Source organism: Coturnix japonica, chromosome 4 (assembly GCF_001577835.2).
Source record: "Coturnix japonica isolate 7356 chromosome 4, Coturnix japonica 2.1, whole genome shotgun sequence".
In the NCBI taxonomy this organism is placed as follows: Eukaryota; Metazoa; Chordata; class Aves; order Galliformes; family Phasianidae; genus Coturnix; species Coturnix japonica.
The window spans coordinates 43,218,146-43,243,070 of record NC_029519.1 but is presented as its reverse complement, the minus strand read 5'-3'; the positions used below and the strand labels follow the sequence as shown (position 1 = coordinate 43,243,070).

Genomic DNA, 24,925 nt, shown 5'->3' with positions numbered 1-24,925 from the left:
TGCAGTTCTGCATCAAGTCCAATCTCTTCTGAGCAATTACACTTACTCTAATAGGGTCAACTCGGTGGCAAGGGGCAAGATGCTGTGTCTTCTTTCTTGTTAAGTAAACCACTAAACAAGTCAGAAAATGCAGAACACATACATATATAAGAGGAATTCAGGCACCCTCCATATTTTTAAGTCTTTAAGATAAACTGTAGAGAGAGAAAACTCATCATTTTCTATGCATCTGTATCTTGTCAGCAAAGCTGTCCAAGAGCCTACAAAAAAACTATGATGCTTATGTATGCCCTTCACAAAGCCTTATGAGAGGCTTTTAAAACACAGCAGGGAGAACCACCAGAAATGATGAAGCAATTAAACATTTAGTATCTGGTGTTGAAACAAGAAAAATACCCTTACTGAAATCGGCAGTAGGACTTCTGGGCTCAACTGTCAGTGTCAGGAAGCCACAATTTCATTAGGAGTAAAGTTGAAATTAAAATTAAACCACTTTTTTTCCTCACTGACACGATGATAGCTTTTGACCTTCCTGTTTCCATCCACATAGGTACGCAGCTGCAAGTGGTTTTCCTTCCTAATCATCCTTGCAAAACACTTGCAGGATGATTTCCTTGGTATTGGCTGGCATTTGAATAGCACTATTTCAGTTCCTTTTCACATGCTCAGTCTGTATAATTAGATTAGGTGAGTATCTTTATGGAGAATTCTCTAAAGCCACCTTTTCATCCCCGGCTATCCTTAGTGCTTACAGGCAAATTCTGTTACAAGGTAAAGGCTAAGGGAGCTATTGATTATAGCACTATCACCACCAATATCACCTTCAGAAGTGTGAGATGTTAGCTGGTCACAGAACAAAGTAGACAGGATTGCTTCTAATATGCTTAAACATGCATGTGCATAGAAGGACTGTTGAGCAAGCAGCATTTATCTGCAGAACTACCAGCTGTGCTGGAAACTAATGAACACTAGGCAAAAGTCTGAAGGAGTATAAATTAATTAGATCAAGACAATGGAGAAACTGAGGCACCCAAAGAAAAGGTGTTATATACCTGTCTCAAGGTGTTCTACACACCTGTCTCACTTTGGCCTTTTGTTCCAAGATCCTTTTGCATGAAGCAGAGCACACACTGTCATTAGTCACCTGAAAATGACCCTAAAATCTGAAGAAACATGGGTATCTTGGGTTAAGAAGGAAGTCTGGAAACAACTGGCTCCTTAACCTGCTGACTTCATTCAATATTTTAGGTAAACACCAGTAAGTTACTGTTAAGTAAGCTACTATTCCACATGTTTTCTTAGACTTTTTTCCACAGAACACATTTTTTTAACTCATTCAAGGAAGTGCTTCTTTCCTGAGGGGCCTGTCACCACTGCAAGGGATTGTGGCATCTCACTAATACACATTAAATTGGTATTATCACCATTACACAGATGAAGAGCTGTGGTAGCTAAACTAAGGTGGGAAGCACATCGTAATTACTGCCACCAACATTCAAACACTAAAGATTTTTTATTTTAGTCTTCAGAGCAATCAAGACCTTGCAACTCTTTGTATACCCATAACACAGCTATTTTCACACCAACTGTAAAAACTACTGACCACTAAACTCAATAATCCAGCTACTATGCACTCTGAATTAATTAAAATCTAATGAATAATACTACACTGCAGCTTTTTACCTACTGGGTGGAATCTGAATGCGTGAAAACTTTTGTCACAACATCCCAAAAACCAGAACTAGTGCACCAGCCGAGCTCTGCTTTGAGTAAGGACTACTTAATGTCTTATCAGCAAATAACTGGGAGTTATTTTTCCCAGTACTTAATGACACTAGATAAGGTTAACACTTGCTCAGTAGGCAGCTAACGGATATGAAGGCTGTTTCGCTCTTCAGGGGTCAGAGCCAGATCATCCAGAAACACTTGGTTACCTTTGCATACCTTCACACTCATGAAAATTAGCTCTGCAGCTATGTCAGTGTGTGAACCTACCAAGAGGTGGCACTGGAAGGACACCTTTTAGAAGAAGCCAAGCAAACTTCTGCCCCAGACAAAGGTGATAAGAATCACCTTGCACATAGGAAAAAAAAAAAGCCCATGATTCATCTGTTTCATCATGAAACTGAAGGCAGCACTTCCATGTCATTCTGCAAGAACATCACACCAAAATTAGTTACACAAGAAAGCAACAAGCACATAAACCAAGGAATTAAGCACTCTTTCACTGTTATTTCTCTTTAAACACAAACACTAAGAAAGTCTAGCTTCAATCACATTTGTTTCACTCAAATCTATATATGTACCATAAGACTGTTCTGGTATTTAAAACGCTGCTGATAATAGATTTAAAAGGGCCAACAAAATATACAAACTTGTTTATTTTGAAGCTGTTTTGACCTTGGAACTCTTTACAAATCAATTTCTAAGGTCACCAGTTTGCTTTTAATGAATTTAAATCTCCTACACAGAGATGCACATCTCCCACAGGAAAAAAAATATACGTATATAAATATAATATATACATATCTATATAAGGATTGCAAATCATGGTTTTGGGAGAGTACCTGTAATACAGCATATAGCAGGGCATTCATACTCGTAGCATGCACAAATTATCAACACAGCATCTAAATTAAATTTTAGACACTTTGTTTAAAAAGCATTTCAATAATCTCTAAAGAAAAATGTATCAACAATTCTGAATCAACTTACTAGAAATTTGTATTCTATGGGAAGCATCAGAGCCAACTTTTTCTTTCCGGCTGGTAAAGAACAATTCTCATCTTACCCTCATTTTCCACCAAAGGAAAGCAGCATTTCATGCTCAGATTATTTTTTTTTTTAATTTTTTTTTTTTGGCTTGTTTATAATCATTCCAACAAAACAATTTACCACAACATATTTATGTCCCATTCCTGAGAGAATTTATACACAATTTTTAGTTCTTTGTAAACAAGCTGCTGCAGTTAATGAATCTACTCATAAGTAAAGCTAAGTGTGTACATTTGCATGACTGGAGTCTAAAATCAAGTTACTCAGGAAAAAAATTGGCCATGTACAGTCTAATCACATATAATATCAGGTCCACATCCACAGTATCTGGTGCAATTTGAATAGCTCATTTTAAGCAGTTTATTTCTATATTAAGGTTATGTGTGCTGACTCGTGTGCAGTGGCGCAGCTGGACTTTTTCCCATATTACAAAATGGAAATAAAAATATGCATTTCATTGCAGCTGACATCTAATGTAAGGCTGGTCACGAGAAAAAAAAATGCAAATGTCTTTACAATTGATTATTAAATACTGAGAAAAGTATTAAGTGACTGCAGAGTTTTGCAGTTCATCATAAGAAATAATTCAATTACTAGATAGAGTAATTTTAATACTAGCACATGAAAACTGCAATGGCAGACTTTGGACTTGATGTGAATTCTTCATAATCTACACCTAAATTATACCTCCATGTGTGCCAAACCATGCTTAAAACTGTTTCAATTAGATAGGAACAGATTTGATGCTGGGTTAATTTGGTTGGTTGGGTTTTGCTTGGTTTTATTTTGCATCCAATGGACATCCCCATGGAAAGACAAAAAAAAATAATTAAGATCCAGTACAAAAAACTAAAATAAAATGCTTCCTAAGTATTTGTATGGCAAGCAGATGGAAACTCATTTCTTTCCCCTGCAGGAAAACAACAACAATAAAAACAACATCTGAGAAACAAGTTCAACTCACCAATTTGTTCCAACAAAATGTTATCTGAATCTGACACATTTCAATTACTTATGTAATCAAATCATAAATGAAAATCATCCAGCATTCAAAATACCTCTAATGTTCCAAGTCAAAATATATTCTTTATAGAGAAGGCTAACTCACATCATTACTGCTCAAATTGATTACCACAAACTGTTCCTATAATTAGATACAACTAACGTAATTTAAGGAAGAGAAAACTATTATTTGAAACTTAGAACTAAGTAATTTTGTTGCCTTCCAGTCAGTTACCATGCAGGAAACGTGCTACCTTGCTAATTGATTATTATTTGAAACATCACACAATCTAATTCTGAAGACACTTTTTTAATGTGGTACCTTCCAAATATATTTCAAAATAACAAATCTGGTGAGTTTTTGCTGAAGAAAAAAAAGCACACAACTCCTCCTGTTAGTAGAGAGCACAAGCTCCCTACTAACCAGTAAGCCCAAGGCACTATAGTTTCTGATCTGTGGGCTGAAGGCCTCACATGAACAAAGGCAGGCACACTAAACACATAAACTTAGTTTATCTCAGTTTTCAAGCCATGAAATACAAGCCCAATTTACAACAACACTTCATATTGAGCATGACTCACCCACCTACAAGTAAATAGTCTGAGACCACCCACTTTTATGAAAGTCACCGAGTAGCGTTTTCTAGCTAATAAACTTGCCAGCATAACACATTTTAGACTATTGATATCACACTAAAGTACCTCAATGACTGTTTTTCTCACTACTTACAACAGCAGCAGCACTCTCAGGGGTGTGTTTGCAACCTTCATCTTAGGATAAGTACTGTATGCACACCCTTCATCCCACACAGAGAAATGGAAAGTCATGTTACAAAGACGATCATCATAGCATCATCTGAGTTCTTGTAAAGGCACATGCTCATGTTAAAAGGCAGTACTATGGAACCAAGAGAAATAGTTACTTATTAAAAGTTAATAGCACACCCATATTCATTCTATGGAAGTTAACAGGAAAAAAAAAAACCAACAAATCGATTTCTAACTTTCTTCTAAATAGCAAGTGCCAAAAAGTCAATTGCTTTAAGGTGATCTCAGTTTGGCATTGGGCAAACCATACAATTACAATTCTCTTTTACCCATGTGACCCAGTTTAAGGTCTAGGACATGATACTTTCTGACAGATACAGCATTCCCTTTTTACCTTGAAAGTGGGAACACCTGACTATTCAAAAAAGTAAAGTCACTGAGGTGGGTAGCACCAATACTGAAATATTTGATGCAGTCTGAGCTTCAGCAGGATTTCTCAACTGACTCACAATTTGGTATATTGCAGGCAAAAGCTCTGAGCAAACACCCCTGTCTGCTGTCAGGTCCAAACCTAAAGCCTGCTAGTTCAAGCGTGAACCTCTGTTATGCTAAGCCTTAATACCAAAGAGACGGACAAACAAGAAGGTGGGTGGCTATGTGTGAGAACTGCAGGTGAGAAATAAAGACTCGCCCCCATGATGTACATTATTACTGTCAAAATGGACATAATCATGCATGTGGGGATCAATTACAAAGCTCAGAAACATATCCTTGACCTTCTCCAATTTCAATATATTTAAAAGTAGTTGTTTCTATTGATATATCAAGAATGTATTTTCAGAAGAGAGCAAGTAAAATATAACACCCTGAATGAGATTCTGAATGAGATTCTGCATCCATGAGGACAGAATCGTAACATTAAGCACCTCAGTACAACAGATAAAAGTACCACTCCCCTGCAGTGGGAAGTCAGTCATTGCTGTCAGGACAAAGTATCTACAGCGGACACAGCCGGTATCTCCTGGAAGCCAAGATTTGGTTGCTCAATATTTGTCAACAGTTCTCCTCCATGACCAAGTTCACAAATAACAAGGTAAGAAACATATCTATAAGGTCGTAGGTTCACGTTATGTGTTAAGCAGTTAAGTGGACACAGAAAATCCCAGTTGTCTTCTCTCAGAGAAGGAAAGAAACAACAGGTAGGCACAGAGCAGTGATGATCATGTAGGCATCATTGAAGAGATCACCACAGAGTCCACACTAACACATCACTGCCACTTTGTTGCCTGGGTCAACTTGTGAAAAGATGCTTACTCAGCTCCACAAGCTCTTGGAAGAATTTTACCTCCATTTAAACCATTTTGAAGGTAGTCCTGTCTTCCCCCCAAAAAAACCTCTCAATTCTACCACAAGAATAAGTTGGCAACACACATTGGTATGCAGAATATAACCAGAACACTGTGCAATAAGAAAATATAATTAGAGCAGGGCGTGGAAAAGAAGCAGATCTGTCCACTGGGAGAAGAAAAGCAAACTGGCATCAAAGGAGAAAACACTTTCAGTAAACTGAGAATTGTTTTTGTTCCAATATTTCATTTGGTGATGTTACTGTTCAAATTCTTAGGAACTGCCACTTGTCAACTTTTAAAGCACTTTACCAACAGTGTTGGAACATTAACCTTAATGTAACTGAAGGTTGCTACACACACACAAATCCCTGCCCAAAAACAGATATTGCAGTTAGCAATTAAATGCAAAGAAGAAAAGACAGATGTAGAGAAACCAGTATTATGCTTTTATAGCTCCCATGTTGATATTCAATAGTGAATGTTGAGTTTTAGTGGACACATCATTGGTTTGTTAATAGCAGCAGTTATAAAAGCCTTAATGAAGCTCCATGTGCACCCTGACCATGTGAAATAAAATCCCATAATCTTGTTTCACCACCCTGAAAATATATGTAATATGCTGTTACTTTCAATTATTATTTTGCTGTGGAATCAGGTTCATATTTGGTTTACCTCTTCCTGTCACTAGCTATTTCTTCCATTGTTTTAACATTCTGAATTATTAAGGGTCAATGCATAACAGCTCTCAGATTTGGTGGTCAGAATACTGCAATGATTCCCTTGTGTTCATCTTTGCTCTCTGAGCACTTGCAACGAAAACTGCCCTCAAATTCAGTGTTTGTGTTTATGAGGCTGCGGTATCAGCTAAGTAAGCTCAGAGTGCAGTTCTGGTGATATACCATATTAGGAAGCTAGTATCAAAGACATCCAGAGCTTTCCATACCCATCTTTTTACTATGTAACTCAGGAACAAACATTTTTTTCCTGTCAGTCCCTCTCTGGGAGACAGTTCATTAAAAAAGCATCAGAAATTGCTTGCTCTTTTGGTGATGGATTTTGTGCTCATAAGAAGTGACAGATAATGTTGGTAGCTGCTGTTCAGTCTTTGGGATGTTCATCTGCCCAAGAAGCCATCCCAATTCCCAGTTCACCAGTCAGGTTTATAAATCGTGCAGCAGCAAGTTGTGTTAAATGGAAACACTACAGTGTTCATTGCCACAAAACACCATCTCCGAGCCTTTGACACTAGTGATTTAATAAGTTCTTCTCCATGCTGTTGCCACAGGGTTTTAAATAGACCTACCTTACAGACTATCATCAAATGAGACACGGGGCACTAAACTGCCTGCTGTCTGAAAACGGCCAGCATTCAAACCACTTGTAATAACCACTTGTAATAACATATGGCCATTAAAAAATAAAAAAAATGCAATGCCTTCATCTCATTCCACTTTGCTGGCAATTGTACACAACCATCCAGTTACAGCATCAGCTATAGAAAGTAAAGATCACAGTTGAACTTCATAAGATAGTTCACAGAATCTGGTGGCACAGTAAAGGTCATCATATATGTACACTGGAATAGTTACTAACAACATAAACGTCCTTATACCTAGATTCTTCCTTCCAATTCACAACAGGCCTAACATTCCATATGTTCCTCTTCTGACAAGTCCAACTAGTTTCAGAGCACGTAACATGTCTTTCAAGAAGACAACTGCACACAACCCACCTCAAAGTCATCTTGACAAAGCCTGACTTGATTTTTAACAGTGGTGAGAAAGATTCATTATTTTATGCACAGAGACAAACACTCATTTCCAAGGAAAAAATAATGTGCAAAACAGAATGTCTCATTTTAGTTTCACAAATCTCTATGATGGACTAGTTCAGAGTTATGATAGCCTTGAGATGCCCAAGGTCTACCAAACAGATTTCAGGGCCCTGGGAAGATTATTAAAGGAATCAAGAGCATAATCAGTGTTTTCTTCAATCCCTTCTGTAACAGAGAGAAAGGGAAAGAAACAGTTGAGTCCAGGCCATCACTGCTGGCTCCAACACTGATGCCTCCACAAGAATTTTGGGTTTTATCATCACAGAAAAGTCTTCAAGATGAGATATATGCTGGGGTCTAAAAGGACCTATTTGTCTCAATGAGGGAAATGTTTCTTGGTCCAGACCCAGTCAAAATAGATTGAGAGGGTTTTAAACCAGGATCAATGAGGGAACATTTCATGATGTTAAGACAACAGGTGGTACACAGCATCATCTGAGTATAGCAAGGCTAACAAGGTGCATCTATGTTGCTCCAGTGGGCAGAGGTGGCAGATTCAGGAGCACATCTGAAATGCTTGTATACCGTCACACAGAGTACGAAGAACTAACAGGATGAACTCTGGTCCTGTTCCAGAACTATGATACTATCAGTGTTAGTGAGATCTGGTGGGAGAAGTCCCACAGCTGGAGTGCTGGGATGGAGGGCTACTGGATAGTCAGAAAGGACAGGTGGGACCTGTGAGGTAGAGATGTTGGACTGTTCATACAGAAGAGATGTGCATTTTGAGAAGTCTTGTGTTAAACTTGCCCCACAGCTGGATCTCTGAACAAAGAATATTCAAAGGGACTCAGACCCACTCAAGGGGAAAGCCATCGTGCCTTTCTTTGCACATCAGAATTAATGTCTAGCAATGGATACACAAGTATATATTTCTGGTACTAACTCATTCTGTATCAGAACATGGGTAGTAGAAAGTTAGGTTCTCACAGTAGTAGTTTGTAGTCTCCATTGCAAAACCATTGTTACTCTTGATTTATTCCTCAGGAAGCTAGGCTCCCATCATAGGATATAAAGGCTAGCTATGCTCATTCAACCTTACCTGAGAATGCCACATAGTAATGTCTGGGTTTTTTTTAATCTCTCAAAATTCAATAGGAATTGTGAAATGCTGTTTTTTTTCTCCTTTACAGCTTGAACACTAGAATGCAGGCACCCACAAGTTACTCTTCATTCATCCACTAACAGCACAGCAAAATTTTGAGCTGATGCCACAAAGACTAGAAGCTGTAATCCAGTCTACTCCATAAAACCTAAAAGGTATCAACTTCAAAGTAAGCACTCAATTTATCCAGAACTATGGAGTGTACAACTTCACACATCCAGACATCTGTGAGCCAACCTAAAAGCTACACATTGCAGCGTACTGCAGTGTTTTCTGAACTAAGATTATTTTTATGAACACGGTACTAGTGGCTAGCAGAATCGCCTATGAACTCAAACAGGATGCACAACACTAAATCATATATCATCTGTAGTGGGAATCATAGAACTGGAAGGGTACTCACCAAGACACTGTACCTGCCTCATAAACAGCAAATAGTAGTAGAAGCATTTAGTTTACTTGCACACAGTTTACTGTACCGTTGAAAACAAACAAAAAAAAAGCAGTTTTTTGAAAGATTACATTAGCTGAATATTGAAGAGGGTACCTTTCTGCCTTGTTCCAGAGTTGGCCCCTGCATCTCATGTTACTTTTTAGAAAAGGAGGGACTGTTCCTTCCCTAAGGGTACCTTAGGAGTGCTCTGTAGAGCGAGGCTGATGAAAGACCAGAAGATCAAGCCTAGAGCCTGACTGTGGTGCACAGTACAATTTCACTTAAATCATGGAAACGATGAAAAGAAATTTGATTTTATAAGAGACTGTACTTAGTCTGGATGGGATGAAGCTCATTTTCCCCACAGGAGCACATGTAGTGCTGTGCATTGCACCTGTAGCTAGAGCAGCATTGATACTGCAGTGACACTGATGCTATTGTTGGCACATCACAGCTTTCTCTCTAACTCCCCCACCCTACCCCCTCCAAAAACCAGCGGGCTAGGGGTTGGCAAGAAGCAGGGAAGGATACAGTCAGGAAACTGACTTAAACTGTATGGCATTATGCTCAGCTATAAATAAATTGAACTAAAAACAAATAAATTGATATGAAATTTGAGTTCTGCCAATACATAGACCACACATGTATGCAAAACTGTTGATCACAGCCTGACCATCTGATTAACCACCTGAGGCAAGCAATGAGTCAGCTACAGGAACACAGCGGAAGGTAATTCAGCTGTGCTGTCAGAAAGGGTGGAGCTCCCAGATCTCCTTTAAGGGCTGACTACCACTAAGGCAGGGTCTCTTTCTCTCAAGATCACTCCTGTGTGGAGTTTACTGCAAACCTCCATCATTGGTGAGCATTTTCCATTTATCAGAGATTATCTTTCTATCGCAATAATCTTTCAGAAGAAACATCTGCTTAACCTTTGTTTACCTATCAACTGTATAATTGTGTAACTGTACAATGTACTTTGAGTGTTTACAGTAAGGAAGCTTCTCCTAGTATCAAGCATAGATCTTTATTGCTTCCAATTAGGTTAAATACTACTTCTTGGCTTAGCCTCAAAAGGAGAAAAAAATTTAATTGCCCTTCACTTGAAAGCACTTTGTACATTGGAAGAGATCTAATTTTTAGACTAAGCAATCAGTTTCTTTTTCTTAAAGGTAAAACTCAGTAACATTTACAGCTTATCATTCTTGTTAAAAATGGTAAGCAGTCACTGTGGGACTCTGAGATCAACCTACACTTTCTTGGAATACTAAGGCTACCTAAATCAGTAGTCTAACTGGGTTCCTACTCCTGTCAAATAAAAGAATAAGTACCTCACTTGACTATTAATGTATCCCAAAATACTAACAACCATCTTTTCTGCAACAGTATTGCCTTGTTGACTCTACTACATACTCCAATACACCAGAAAGATTGCTCCCCTACAGCTGCCTGAGATTCCAAGGGATTGCTTGTGTCTGAACCGAAACCAAATAACAGAAAGCTCTTAGGTTCAGACCAGCAGGGGAGATTCAGGCTTGACATTAGGAAATATTACTTCTCAGAAAGGGTGTTCAGGCACTGGAATGGACTACCCAGGGAGGTGGTGAAGTCACCGATCCTGGGGGTGTTTCAAGGAACAACTGGAAGTTGTGTTGAGGGACATGGTTTAGTGGGAGCTATTGGTAATAGGTGAATGGTTGGACTGGGTGATCTTTTAGGTCTTTTCCAACTTTGGTGATTCTATGAATACAAAATATGAGCTTTAAGTACCATAGTGTATGACTTGCTATGACTGCTACTGGTAGCAAGACTAAGAGAACTGGAACTGAAGGACTAGACAAGATTCTTAAGCCTTCACATGTCTAGCTCTTTTCTGTGCTCACGTGTTCTGTCAGGGTGCAGCTAAATATAAGAGGCAGACTGCTGCAGGAGCTCCTGGATAGTAATAGATGGAAGACAATCAGATTTATATACACATGAAACAGACCTTATTTCTACAGTGATATCTAATAGGAGGCAAGTTACTATTTTCAACACTTGCTAAGGTCAGTAGGCAACAGAATACAAGTTCAGTTTATTTTTACAATCTTTTATCCATTTAACACCTAACTGATAATGATTTTTAGGTCACTTAATCCCTGGACTGGTCTTAGCTAAATTAAGATTGAATGAAAAGTATTTTCTATTCAGAAACACACTTCCCTGTACCACTGTCATGCAGAAGAGAAACTTAATTGAGGGAAGCATAATTACTATCATGAAAAATCCTGTCCAAAATTTCCAGAGGCATAACAGGATAGAAAAGTTATAAACTTCAGCAGTGATAATTACAACTAATGGAGAAAATAGAAGCACTCCTTGGACTAACCAGCACCATCAGATCATTGCTATTAACAGGACACAACCACAGAGAAAAATGAAGACGTTTCCACTGTTCTTCATCATATGGTGCATGAATTCTTCAGTCCACAGGAGATGCAGGATATCAATCATCATTTTGTCCATAATTCTTTTATCAGAGGAGCTTTAATTAATACACATAGCTAACTCCCAGGTAAGTGCAGCACACATCATCAGTATCTGACCCATGTCAGTCCTGACTAGCAAGTTTTCTTCAAGCTCTAAGCTTCCAGAAGTCTGATAACTCACACACAAACAACAAAGAACAGTATTTTCCAGCGATGGAGGTGGAGGAAAAGCAGGGGGGGGGGGGGGGGAAACAAAACAACCCACCAAAATACCAACCTACCTGTGTGAATGCAATTTTAAGTATCAACAAGTCCTTCAGCCCAGTCATTTATAATTCCAACCATTCCTGATCATTGATTGCTCCTAAATGACATGGCATACAGTGCAATTGATAACAAATTATCTCCCTTCATCTCACCTTGACAGGAAAAGAGGGATCTCACTAAGTCAGTCTAGAAAACACATGTATATCCTTAAAATTGAAGCCTTCTTGCTTAAATTTTTATAACCTCTGAAGCAATTCTGCCAATCCCTTAGTTTGATTAAAAAATAATAATAAAAACGTGCACACACATCAGAAACAGGCCACTAAAGTTAAGCACTGAAAACCTTAAATGGATATGGGAAATACAAATCAGATTTGAATAATTCAGTGACCAATGCATAACCGTAGCAGCATGCATTTCCAAAGGGTAAGCATATAGCACTTAAAAGAACAGAGGAAAGGAATGAGAATAAAGAACCAAAACAAGACTGTCATGCTCATACTTGGTAGCAGAGACTCCAGCACTCATCTCTAGAGCTGAGCTACAGCCAAAGAAAGTGCCTTTCCTTCCAGCCCCATACCCTCAAAAATCCTGAGTTTGCTTCCTGAGAACCAAGACCACCTTATGGTTGACACAGACATTTGCACACATGAGCAGCTTGATCTCACACAAAACTATGGGGTGGGACAAGACTGATTTTTCTAAAGAGCTTAACCAAAAACTTTTCAGGCTTAAAATGATCAGAAACTGGAATGTATGAACCAAAGCTGAAGTAGAAACATGTATCTGCATCTATGACCTGGAAATGCATTTCTTGGAGCTGTGGATGGCTGTACAACTAGGTAGAAGCCAACATACTACAACTCTTCACAGTGCAAATTCCTTGTTTCTGACACTAAAGTCTACAACTTCTACATAGTGTTCCCAGTTTTCTTTCAGCTCATACATGAGGCATTTCATTTTTCCTGTCCATCTTCCTCTGCCATGCACGCTCACAGTTTCCACTTCTTAGCCTTGACAGGGGTTCAATTAAATGTGCCTCAGTGCCCATCTCTGCAATGCACAAAAGCAATTGAATACCATAAGAAAAAGTTACTCTGAACCTATTCACATTATTAAAAGCCACCTGACTGCCTTTTGAACTTCTTTTTTCTCCCTCTAAAAAAAGATGACCAGCACAGACAAATGTCCTTCAGAATTCCTTCTGCTTTTGTCATTAAAAAGCCATTATCAAAGGAGATCTGAACATATTATTTCTGCAGTTATATTACAGACACTCAACTTACCCAAGAAATGGAAGACAGCACTCAAATCCTCTTGAGAAAAAACAAAAACATCAACAACAAAACACCAAAACCAGCCACATGCACACGCTACAGCACCCACCACATCTGTATTCTTTGACAACTCCGAAGAAAATAGCTGATTTCCAACCTGCAAAGGCAGTCATGAGGAAAACAAAATTCAGCTCTTTTACCATGAACTGGATTCCTCTCCTTTTTAATAAAAGGAATCAGAAAATAGGAGAAACCAATTTCTATGGAAATAAGTGTTCCTTCCCATCACTGTTATATACCAAACATTTCCCAGAGTTCTCATCAGTCTGAGAACAGAGCCAACACCCAGTAGACTCAGAAAGGAACTAGGAATTTCTTCATTATGCCTCAAATCAGAGTCAGTACTAGAGACTCTGTACTGTTGCCTAACTCCTTTTAACCCTCTGAGCACACACTTGAGCAAGATGACTTAACATCAGCAGTTTCACTAGAGAATCATAAAATGGCTTGGGTTGGAAGGAATGCAACCCCTCTGCTGATGGCAGAGCTGCCAAACACTAGACCAGACTGCCCAGGGCCCCATCCAGCACTGAATGCCTCCAGGAACTGAGCATTCACAACTACATCAAACAACCTATTCTGGTACCTTACCACTGTCCAAGTAAAGAATTTCTACTTATCCTGTAACCTAGACCTCCCCTCTTTTAGATTGGAGCCATTCATCCTTGTCCTGCCACTATCTGCTCCATCTTGCTCAGTATCATCTTGCATCTGTTACCCTCCTGCTCAAAAGCTCCGCTCACATACTGGATGGCTGCAATAAGGTCTGGGAAGAGTCTTCTCCAAGCTGAGCAAGTCCAGCTCCTTCAACCTTTCTTCATAAAAGAGGTGCTCTCCAATCCTTCAATCAGCCCCTTGGTCCTCCTCTCAATTCAAGAGTTCCTGCATACTCTTAGAAACTCTAGAATAAACAGTGCCATTGCCAATGCAATTTACAAAGATAAGTTATTTTTACTTAAAATCAAGGAGAAATTAGGGTTCAGTATTCTACAGAATAAAACTTCATGGAACTCCTACTACTACATGCACTTTGAACAACCTCCTTGCTCAAAAACAAGCTGCCAAAAATACAGCTAAGTGACATTGCATAGAGGGAAAGTCACAGAAGCACAAAATGACCTGGGTTGGAAGGGACCTCAAGGATCATGAAGTTCCAACTACCCTGCCTGGCAGGGCCACCAAACTTCCACAAGTTGCATTCACATTGAAAAAAAAAAAAAAAAAGAAAATGAATGTAACTAAAAGGCTGGCAAAGAGCAAAGTGGAAAATTCATTATTAACTAATCACCTAATGCCATATTCAGAAGCTCCATAAAAGCACACTAGAATGCTCCAGTTCAGTTTCCAACCAGAGAATCTGTAGTGGAGGTGATTCAGCTTCCTGTCCTGTAGTTTAGATACCAATTTCCCAGTTGCTCCATTCGAGTTATGGTTGACACTGCAGGCTGAACCCTCACAGCTGAAACAAGGTTAAATGTTTAGAAGCCAGAAAGCACAGTATGTCTGGATCATCATATGTCTGCCCCATTTAAAGGACTCTCCAGTAGCAGATATTAAATCTCCAAAAAGCCATTTACAAGTGCTACTAAGCATTACACAGTGCTCTCTTTCAACAGGAGCTAAAGATGCTATTTTTTGGCTCCTGCCTGGAGCACTGCACTCTCATCCCCATTTTCAGAGAAATTTGAAGGATGCATATTTCTCACAGAAGACAATAAAAAGCTACGCTGTGGGGACCCTGCCAGCAGCAACTGCTGGAAGAACTCAGCATAGGAAGGACTCTAAGGGGCAAGGCGACAGTTGCTTTGGTCCTCCTGTGTGTGACTTGATAATTACAAATGTAAAACAATTACCAACATACCCAAGAATGCCTTAATATCATGTCCAAGCTTACCACTCCTCTGACAGACCTGAATCTCTTATAACAAACAAATGCCAAACAACCGCAATTATTTCTGATTATCCAAGCTATGTATTTTAGTCTGAATTTGGCATATCCCCAAGTCTTTTCCTCTTAAATAGTTGCTTGTCTTCTCTCATAAAATAAATCCCTTGATCTCTTTGTTTCTTGGTTGGCAAGTAGATATAACTGCTGGGGTTACTTTCAGCCTCCAGATGTGACCAGTAGAGTTGACAGAGTTGATACATAGCTCTTAACCTTTTCTCTGTGAATCTAAGGAGATTTTAAACTACTGTTTTTGTAATAGCCTGTGTGAGAAAGTCTTTAGCTATCTCCTTCCCAGGCTCACTGCTCAAATGCTCAAAATAAAGTCATTCTCCAATATAATTTCAATACAGATATCTTTAAATCTACCCTTTAGGAACCCCCTGCATCAGTCAAGACCATAATTGTACACCGCTGGGCACAATTCTTCTTGTCATTCCTATTAAAAACGGTAGCTCAGAGTTAAAACGACATCGGTAATTAGCCATTCTGTATCTCAGAATAAAGGGATTCTCTTTAAGAATCTACATGTTCTGCCAAATATTTAGGAAGCTGGATTTCTTTTTAACTTGAAGAATATCAGTCACTATCCAAGACTAGCTAGCATTAACAAACTAAGATGACAAGAAAGCTCCCTGGCCTTTCCACTCAACATAATAATCCTCACCCGTTCTTTATCACTTGTTCATTGGTTGTTCAAAATAGTTTCTGAGCAGAGCTTCACATAGCTATAGAGTTGGACAAAACATAGCACTAGATACAGAAATACAAGTCAAATTACCTGGGCTGGAATGATAAATTGTCTATATGCGTCTTGTCTGAACACTCATTTCCAAAACAGCAATTTATTTTCTCTTTAAGATGTACAACTTATACCATTTATATTTGAAATGCAAATGGAATATGCTTTATATTATTTACTAGTGAATTGTTTCAGAAAAAAAGCATCCCGACTTCTAAACTAATGCCATGAGTTTTATGAGGGATTACATAGAATCACAGAATGGTTTAGGTTGTAAGGGTCTCAAAGATCATCAAGTTCCAGCCCCCCTTCTACAGGCAGAGTTGCCAACCACCAGATCAGGTACTAGATGGATTTAACACTAATACTTCTATCAATACAGTTATAAATCAATCATCTTGAAAAGAAAAAACAAGGATCTCCCCACAAATAAATGATCCTCCATCCAAGGAAAAAAGAGAACAAATCAGCAGATGTAACTGAGACAAATCTTAGCTCAACATCCTTCTCAGGCAGAAAGGGACTTGGGTAAACTCAGATTCAGCGGCAAAGCACCTATTTGTATCCACAAAATAGCTATCAATCATCCTGATATTTTTGTTTCTTCCATCAGTTAAGCCAAACCAGTACAATAAGGAGCTAGCTGTTAGGCAGAAAGAAAGGAAAACTATCTCCTAAGGCCTGCAAATCAGCAAACCACACAGCACCAATGGTGAAGTCCCAATGCACTGATGAAGGATCACTGCCCCATAGAAAAGGAATGGATTTAAGCATATTATTAAATATTTTGTTAAACTTCAGCCTGACTGTCTGAAATCTATAAACAGAGAGTTTAAGCCATTTCAAACATGTTTCACAACTTTATCACCGTAACCCCTCATGTAAGTTACATCACTTAGTTCACGTGACTGAGCTCCAGACGCCACATACACAGCTGTCTCTGGAAAGAAAGACTATGTTGGGGAAGACCTAGTGAACAAGACAGCAGAACAAAGGGAAGATGTGGGGCATTAGAAAGAAATAGCACAGATGTTGTTACATATACACAATACAGCCACCACCCAGCTGTTTATTACACAAAAGTTTTATGCAATCTATAATGGGTTTACTTTATAACCTTCTCTTTCCTTAAGTATTCTCATAGAGCAATCACAATCCCCTTATAATACCAGAAGAGAATCCAGTTTCTCTCACAGAAGCCACAGTCCAGAGAAGGATTTACTTTCTGTTTTGTCCCCATTACCTCTTACGGTACTCTTTGTATTTCTTCAGAAATTTTAATTGGGACTATAATTAGCTCCTACCTCCCTGCCATCACATGCCTTTCCCCAGCTTCGTTTATGAAGTGCTAGATCCTAACAATATTAACATTCTCCTCTGGAACCTCTTGAGATCCTAGCAGTAATTTCATGCATCAATAATGTTTTACTGAAAATAAACAGACATAAAACATGGCTAACTTGGGAATAATCAAGAAATTGCACATGTCCTGATGTTCAGCCAAACTGCCTAGTGACCTCTGTAATTACGTCATTCATTTACATATCCCCATCCAGCCCAATTTCCTTCTTCATGATGGAAAGCATACCTGTCTAGCTAAGCAGACTGAAAAGGTGTGACCGACAAAAGCAATGAAACCTAATGAGACAGAACCCAGATGCCATAAAGGCTTAGACTCATTGGATTGTTTTCATGTAAGGGTTGACGATCAAATTCCAGGACTACAGCAGGAAAGTGTTATTTATTCTGGCACAGTTCTCATTTATACTTTTTAAAGAATTCATACCACCTCTTATGTTTTCACTGCTACAGGCCAACCTCTGCCACATCATTCTAGACAGAACTACTATCCAAAATAACTACACGCTTTCAAAGCTCTGACATTTCCATATCCATAGCCCTCCTTCTCAACAGGCAAAATGGGAACCTTTGTCATATGCTAATAAATGGGCAAATGCCAGAAGAGGGATATATTAAAATTAATTAAAATAAAAATCAGAGTTTAATCCTTCAAACATCAAGATATATTTAGAAGAAAAAGACAATTTCCATCTGCATTACATACACTAATCTCTCCATCAGCAAAACATTCCTGCAGTCCCTTACAGCATAAACACCTGGTAGTCCTTCTCCAAATTATAAACACATTATAGACACATCCGCACTTGGGGGGGGAGGGGAAACCAGCTTTTAGCCCCAAGAGAACCTTGCATTCCTAGTTATATTCTTTATTGCAACAGGAACCAGAGGGCTTCAAATCACTGAAGGAGTGAAAGAGATTTCACAGGGAAACATGGAATCTCCGCTATTACTGAGTTTTTGGAACCTCATCTTGAGTATTGTGCACAGTTTGGAGCACCACAATATAAGGAGAACATCATAGGACTATTAGAGAGCATCCAAAGAAGGGTTTTGAAGATGGTGAAAAGTTCTTGACCTTGTTCTTACTAACAAGGAAGGGCTGGTTGGGGATGTGAAGGTTGGGAGCAGCTCAGGATGCAGCAATTGTGAGATGGCTGAGTTCAAGACCTCATACAGAAGAAGCAAAGCAACAAGTAGGATTGCTACCCCAGACTTCAGGAGAGCTAACTTTGACCTCTTTAAAGACTTATTTGGAGTTATCTCATGGTCTAGAACATAAAGCAAGGGGGACCATGAAAGCTTGACACTTAAACTCTACTTCCTCTAAGCTCACTGAATGCCTTCTCTGCTTTGGTCATTAATGTAACAAGCCCTCAAGAATCCCAAGCATAAGAATCCCAGATCCTGGAGGTAAGAGAGACAGCCTGGGGAAAGGAAGACTTCCTGTTGGTCAAGGAGAATTTGGTCAGAGAACATCTAGCCAAAAAAAAATAAAATAAAATAAATGGATATAGATCCATGAACCCCAACAAGAAGCGCCCGTGTGTGCTAAGAGAGCTGGTAGAGGTGATTATTGAACTGCTATCATCTTTGAAAGGCCTTGACAAACAAGAAAAGTACCTGGAGACTGGAGAATACAGTGTCACTTTATTCTTCAAAAAGGGTAAAAAGGATGATCCAGGAGGACAACTGGTGGGCCATGAGTCAGTGTGCCCTTGTGGCCAAGAAGGCCACTGGTATCTTGGGGTGCATTTAAGAGAAAAAAAAAGAAACACTGCCAGCAGGTCAAGGGAGGTGACTCTCCCTCTCTACTCTGCCCTCATGAGGCCACATTTAGAATATTATGTCCAGTTCTGGACTCCCCAGTTTGAAAGGAAAAAAAAAAAAACCAAAAAAACCAACAACAACAAAAAACCAAAAAACCCACAGATCTTCTAGAAGGAGTCCAGCAGAGGAACACACAGGACTAAAGGGCCTGGAACATCTCCCATACAGGGAAAGGCTGAGTAACCCGGGTCTGTTCAGCCTGAGGAAAAAACAACTGAGAGGGCAACCAATTAATGTTTAAGATTTATCTAAAAGGAATGGGAGGCAAATGGATGAGGCCAGGCTCTTCTCAGTGGTGCATCGTAACAGGACAAGGAGCAATGGCTAAAAACCTGAACATAGGAAGTTCCATATAAACACATGGAAGAACTTTACCATAAGAGGGACAGAGCACAGGGACAGGTTGTCCAGAGAGGTTGTGGAGTCTTGTTCTATGGAGATACTCAAGACACATCTGGACACCCACCTACGCATCCTATTGTAGGGAACCTGTTTAAGCAGCAGGGTTGGACTGAATGATCTCCTGAAAACATTTCCAACCCCTACAATTCTCTGTGACTCAGATTCTTGCAAAGACCTAGAGGACAAGTCATATGAAGTTCATTGGTTTGTTTGACCCAGAGGAGACTAAGAAGAGACCTCACCACAGCCTACAGCTCTCTCATAAGGGGGAGGGAAGGGAAGAGCGCAAACCTGGGTCAGATGGATGAGAGGAAGATTACTCAGCAAAGGTTAATTGGGCACTGAAACAGACTCTCCTGGGCAGAGGTCATGACACCAAACCTGCAAGTTTAATTCTTAGGTAGACCTGCAAAGAGTCAGGAGTTGGATTCAATCTTTGTAGGCCCCTTGCAACTTGGCATATCCAATGAAACATGCACAAAAAAAGTGCATCTTTCTCAGGTCATGGAAATTGAGTGCTTGGCCTTCAAAATTCATCCTTAAGAAGCTTTTTTGGTGTGATTTAATTTCAGAAGAAACTTTGAAAACAACTAGGAGGTCAAGTGAATCTTAGAGTACCTTTCTTTCTTTGCTGAACGATCTTAGATGAAAAAAGTTTAAAGGTTAATTTTCCAAGTATTAAGTGAAGTGTCTCATAGTTACATTTTAGATGGTGTGCTTCAGCAACAGCAGGTCACCTCCAACATGCAGATTTCTTTTATTTTTACAAGCACAGCCCCAAGTTCTTGATAACTGCTGGTGAAAATGCATAGCTAATGGTGGTGACTACATAGGAAAAAAAATAGTCACTTGTAACTGAGAAGATGCCCTATCAAACAACACTAGCAATTGCATAATTTATCTAATTCACAAACTCCAATCGCAAACATCGTACATAAATTTCATCAAGATAACAAACTACAGTGAGTAAAATAAAAGCACAGAAGTGTAATTATACAGTTTCAACAGTTGCTCTTGTCAGGGCTGTAGAAAGTCCCTACATGAATCTGAAACCTCACTCAGTTGTGCCACATTCAGCCTAAGAACCACTTCCCATACCAAAGCTCTTCAATCCCAGATTCAAGGTGAAGTCCTGCCAAAGGCTAAGTGCTTCAGGAAAAGGTGTTAAAATATCCTCACATCCTAGCCTTCACAGATTCATGCTCACTCTTATTTGCAAGAAACGTTCTCTTTTTAGACCTACCAGTATCATTAAATACTATCATTCTTGGTATTAAAGACAAATCTCTAATCCATCATTCCAGTACTAAGGACTGAGACACATCTGAGCTCCCCTTCCTTGCTGAGCAGCAGGTGTGAATGAAGCAGAAGCAGATATGTCACATCACATGTGAAAAGAACAGAAGTAGTTAGATAAATGTGGCCCAACAGACAATGGGCTAAAGAAAGACTCTAAAAGATGAGAGTTATCTCTGTCAGAGACTTTGCAGTGTCCCTGATCCAACTGCTTATCGTCTTTCCCCTATCATAGCAGCTCAGATCGAAGCTTGCCCAGCAATGAAAAACATCTATTTACTTGGCATAAAGAGTAAGAGACCCTCATCTTAATTTGATCCTCTTGGCACCACTGTAATTATAAACAACAATAATCAAGGGAAATGATCAAATAACTAGTGTGAAAAAAAAACACTGAAATGCATCTTATAAATTATTCAAGCAGTCACAGTTATTAACAGCTTCCTACATTATTGAAAGTAAGCCAACAATAATTTTTTGTTTTAAATAATTTCCATCCATTACCATCACTTAAGACAAAACTGCAGTGGCATATTGAACCTCAGAGAGGACATCACTACTGCTAAATGTTGCTTTTGGACAGAAAGCCTTGCAAGGAAATTCTTACCCTGCAAGGATTTGCAAAGTCATAATAATATTTCTGTGTCCATATTAAATGTTATAGGCTTTTTTTTATTACCCAATATAAATATGGGACCTCTATTACTTGCCATACTATCTTAAAATAATTCCAAGGTTGTGCTGTCATACCTAAACCCTAGAAATTTGTAACCTTAATTCAAACACTGGAAATGTAACAACGTGCAACAAAAGAAACAATGTAACACCAAGTACAGTTTTCTACTACAATAAACTGGAGAGTGGCTGAGCAGAAAATTCATCTCGTGTTTTAATACATATCAGTTGTGTTATGCATCAGTAGTCCATAAGCAGAGATCAGACCTCTATCAAATGCTTGAATGATAATGTCTCCCGAAGCCATTTCTAAAGAGTCAAAAGACAACAGCAATGGCTTTCTGAAGTCAATTGTTCAGTTCTCTAAAGTTGATGCAACAAAGGAAACTAGTTTCACTCACATTCACTTTGTACTAAATACATCCAGTCTTGGCTCCTGATCCTCTGCACTGCATTTTATCAAAGTATTTCTACAAGATTTAACTTCTGCACTGATAGAGAACAGTAAGAGAAAGCAGACATATCTCCTTAGCTGCCAGGAAGTAGGAGCAGAGAAATTCCTTGTACTTCACATTACTAAGACTTCAAAAAGGGCAGCAACAACACACATCATGACGACTCTGTCTACCAGCCTGTTTGTTAGATCTTAGTTTTTTTGCACAATAACTCATGACTTAATCCAACAGACAGTCAAGCACACCACTTGCTCACTCCCCCTCATTGGGATGGGGGACAGAAAATGAAAAATATAAAACAGTAAATAAAGGGATATTAGTAATAGTACATGTAAGTACGTATATAGAACCAAAATGACGCAGACTTCTCTCGTAAAACAGTCTAGAACACCGATAAGAAAATGCTACACATTAAGTCACTGTATCATATCAAACTATAACTCCACTTAGCAGGAAAACAACAGGGCTTACAGAGATAGGAGAGAATCTGCTACCAAGCACCAGGTTCAGCCTGTAACATATAGCATAGAAGTCCTGGACTACAAAGATCAATAAAGCAGTGGCTTTACTGAATGCACCAGTCTACCTATGTTACACATTTCACACTATGAAACAGTGAGAGCCGCATCCCACTGAGATCTGTGTCTAAGCATATATTAGGAGACCTCTCATTTATCTAACCTTCTCCAAAATAGACACAGTTTAAAGAACCAGAAAGGTCAAAGTTTGAACAACAGCAGTTTAACAAAATTGCATACTCAAAGTTGTTGGTTGCTGCACTAGGGATGCCTCCGCTTTTCCAGGCAGCATAGGTTTCATAGTTGAAAGTAAAACATACTTGAATAGGACCTCAGAGAATGCTGTCTCTGCCTCCATCCCAACACTGGAAGAGTGCAATTTTGTTGTTCTTCGTTATCATGAAAGAACCAAAGCACCAAGTCCTGACCATCCATCAACAGACATAACACAAGAAGTGAAGCACAGACCAATGGCTTGTGGAAAATACCTCTGCTTAAGGAAATAGCTGAGAACAACCACATTAATCTATGTGGCTATTGTCTTGCATCAGAAAGGGTGCTGCTTCAGGAGTAGCACAAGATAGGGCTCTGAACTAATACCACTACTTCCTGTATAGTCAAACACCTGACAGAGCATAAAGAACTGCAGAAAATTAAACAAACCATTGGCAGAGACTTGTTAGCAAATATACTATTACCAGTACCAAAAATTACTAAAGGTTCAGAGCTGGCAACATTGCTGTACTGACACATGAATTACAAATATCCAAGTAGCACATAACTATACCACCCTTTCACACTCAATAACCAAGCTGTATTTCAGAAATACAACAGAATTACAGATCTTACAATTTTCAGCCTTAGTACCATTACCACTTTGTGGCATGAAAAGGCTAGCAGCAAGTCAGTAGCTCCAGACATTACATTTACATCTTTATCACATTTAGCAACCAGCAAGTTCTGCTGGATCTTTAACAATACACCTCTCACTTTCTGAAAACGCAGGTTGGAATACCCAGTCATGGAAGATCATGTACAACTGCTGCTGCTGCCCAGAGACTGCAGTTTCACACCAGAAAAGAAAACAAATTTACACAGCCAAATATTCAGGACAAGCATTCTTACCAATTCCAGCCTGATCCCATCTATGACTGGATCTCAGCTACAGAATTAAACTAATTCAATTAGAGTTCAGCATTCCTCTAAGAAACAACGAATGCAATGACTGGAAAATTACCATCTTACCTTCAGAGCAAGATAAAGACAGTGCACAGTTGAAGATGTATAAAAACGGATTCCAAAAAGCACAATCAACAGGAAACAGTTCTGCAAGTGCTCTCTGAGCTCAGGCTGAGACAGGGATTCTCTATAAAGACAAACAAACAAAACATTATCATGAAATCATACCCAATGAGAACACGTAGAAAGCAAGAAGTAATCAAGGCAAATTCATCCATAGTCAGAAAGCTTTATAATTATTCATCATTTGATTAGGAAAGCATATCCATGTTCCTTTTTCTCATGGTTGTTCAGATTACATAACACATACCTTATTCTTTGCATGCAGGAAGAAAACCACATATAGAATCACAGAATTGTAGGGGTTGGAAGGGACCTCTAGAGATCGAGTTTTGGGAGGGAATCAACTCTTCCTACAAGCACAGTATTTTCTGTAATGTTAATAAACATTTGTACATCAAGGTTTTACCTCTTACAATTACAATACCTCCTTACTTTCTGGCCAGCATAAGTTCAGTTAAAAAACCTAATTTCATTGAACACATTTGGACAGGTACAAAAACGGAGACATCTTAAGTGTCCCACAAATGAATGTTTATGTTATGCTTTTAACAACAAACACTCCAGAAAGTGATCTTTGAAGTGCAAACAAATCAAAAGACCAATCAACACTTCATTAGAAATAAATACAGCTAGTCAAAACTCCCCAAAGTAATTCTGCTTGCTCTTCCTTCACATGTCTTCGGCTAGACCTCCTATGCTCTCTGGGTCACTGCAAACTCTGCATGAGACCTGTGGTTCCTACACAGGACACATGCCCATCCTACACAGCAGAAGCCAAATTGCACCTTCAGTCCCTGTGCTCTGCAGAGCCCGATCTTTTTAACAACCCAAATCTTTCTATCCTTCTCTCAAATATCAACTCTCCTTGAAGAAACTAAGTCATGCATGCAAGAAAAATCTATGTATATGTTTGTATAAGTGAGCTCTGACTCAAGGGAAAGGAAATAAAGAGTGGGATTTTCTGGGAGGTCTACCACAGATCTGAACAGGAAAAAAAGAGTTAAGCCAGTATCGGACACATTCTCAGAAGTAACTGCAAAGTGTAGCAGTACTAAAGCCAAAACAG

The 24,925-nt window shown here is 39.0% G+C and overlaps 1 long non-coding RNA gene across 1 annotated transcript in view; it reads right to left on the bottom strand.

The window, feature by feature from the left end:
- Nucleotides 1-24,925, bottom strand: part of LOC116653426 — a 63,424-nt gene that overhangs the window by 28,894 nt on the left and 9,605 nt on the right. The window contains exon 2 of the long non-coding RNA XR_004307242.1: nt 23,803-23,923. This is a non-coding gene — a long non-coding RNA (uncharacterized LOC116653426). The remainder of the gene's footprint in view (nt 1-23,802; nt 23,924-24,925) is intronic.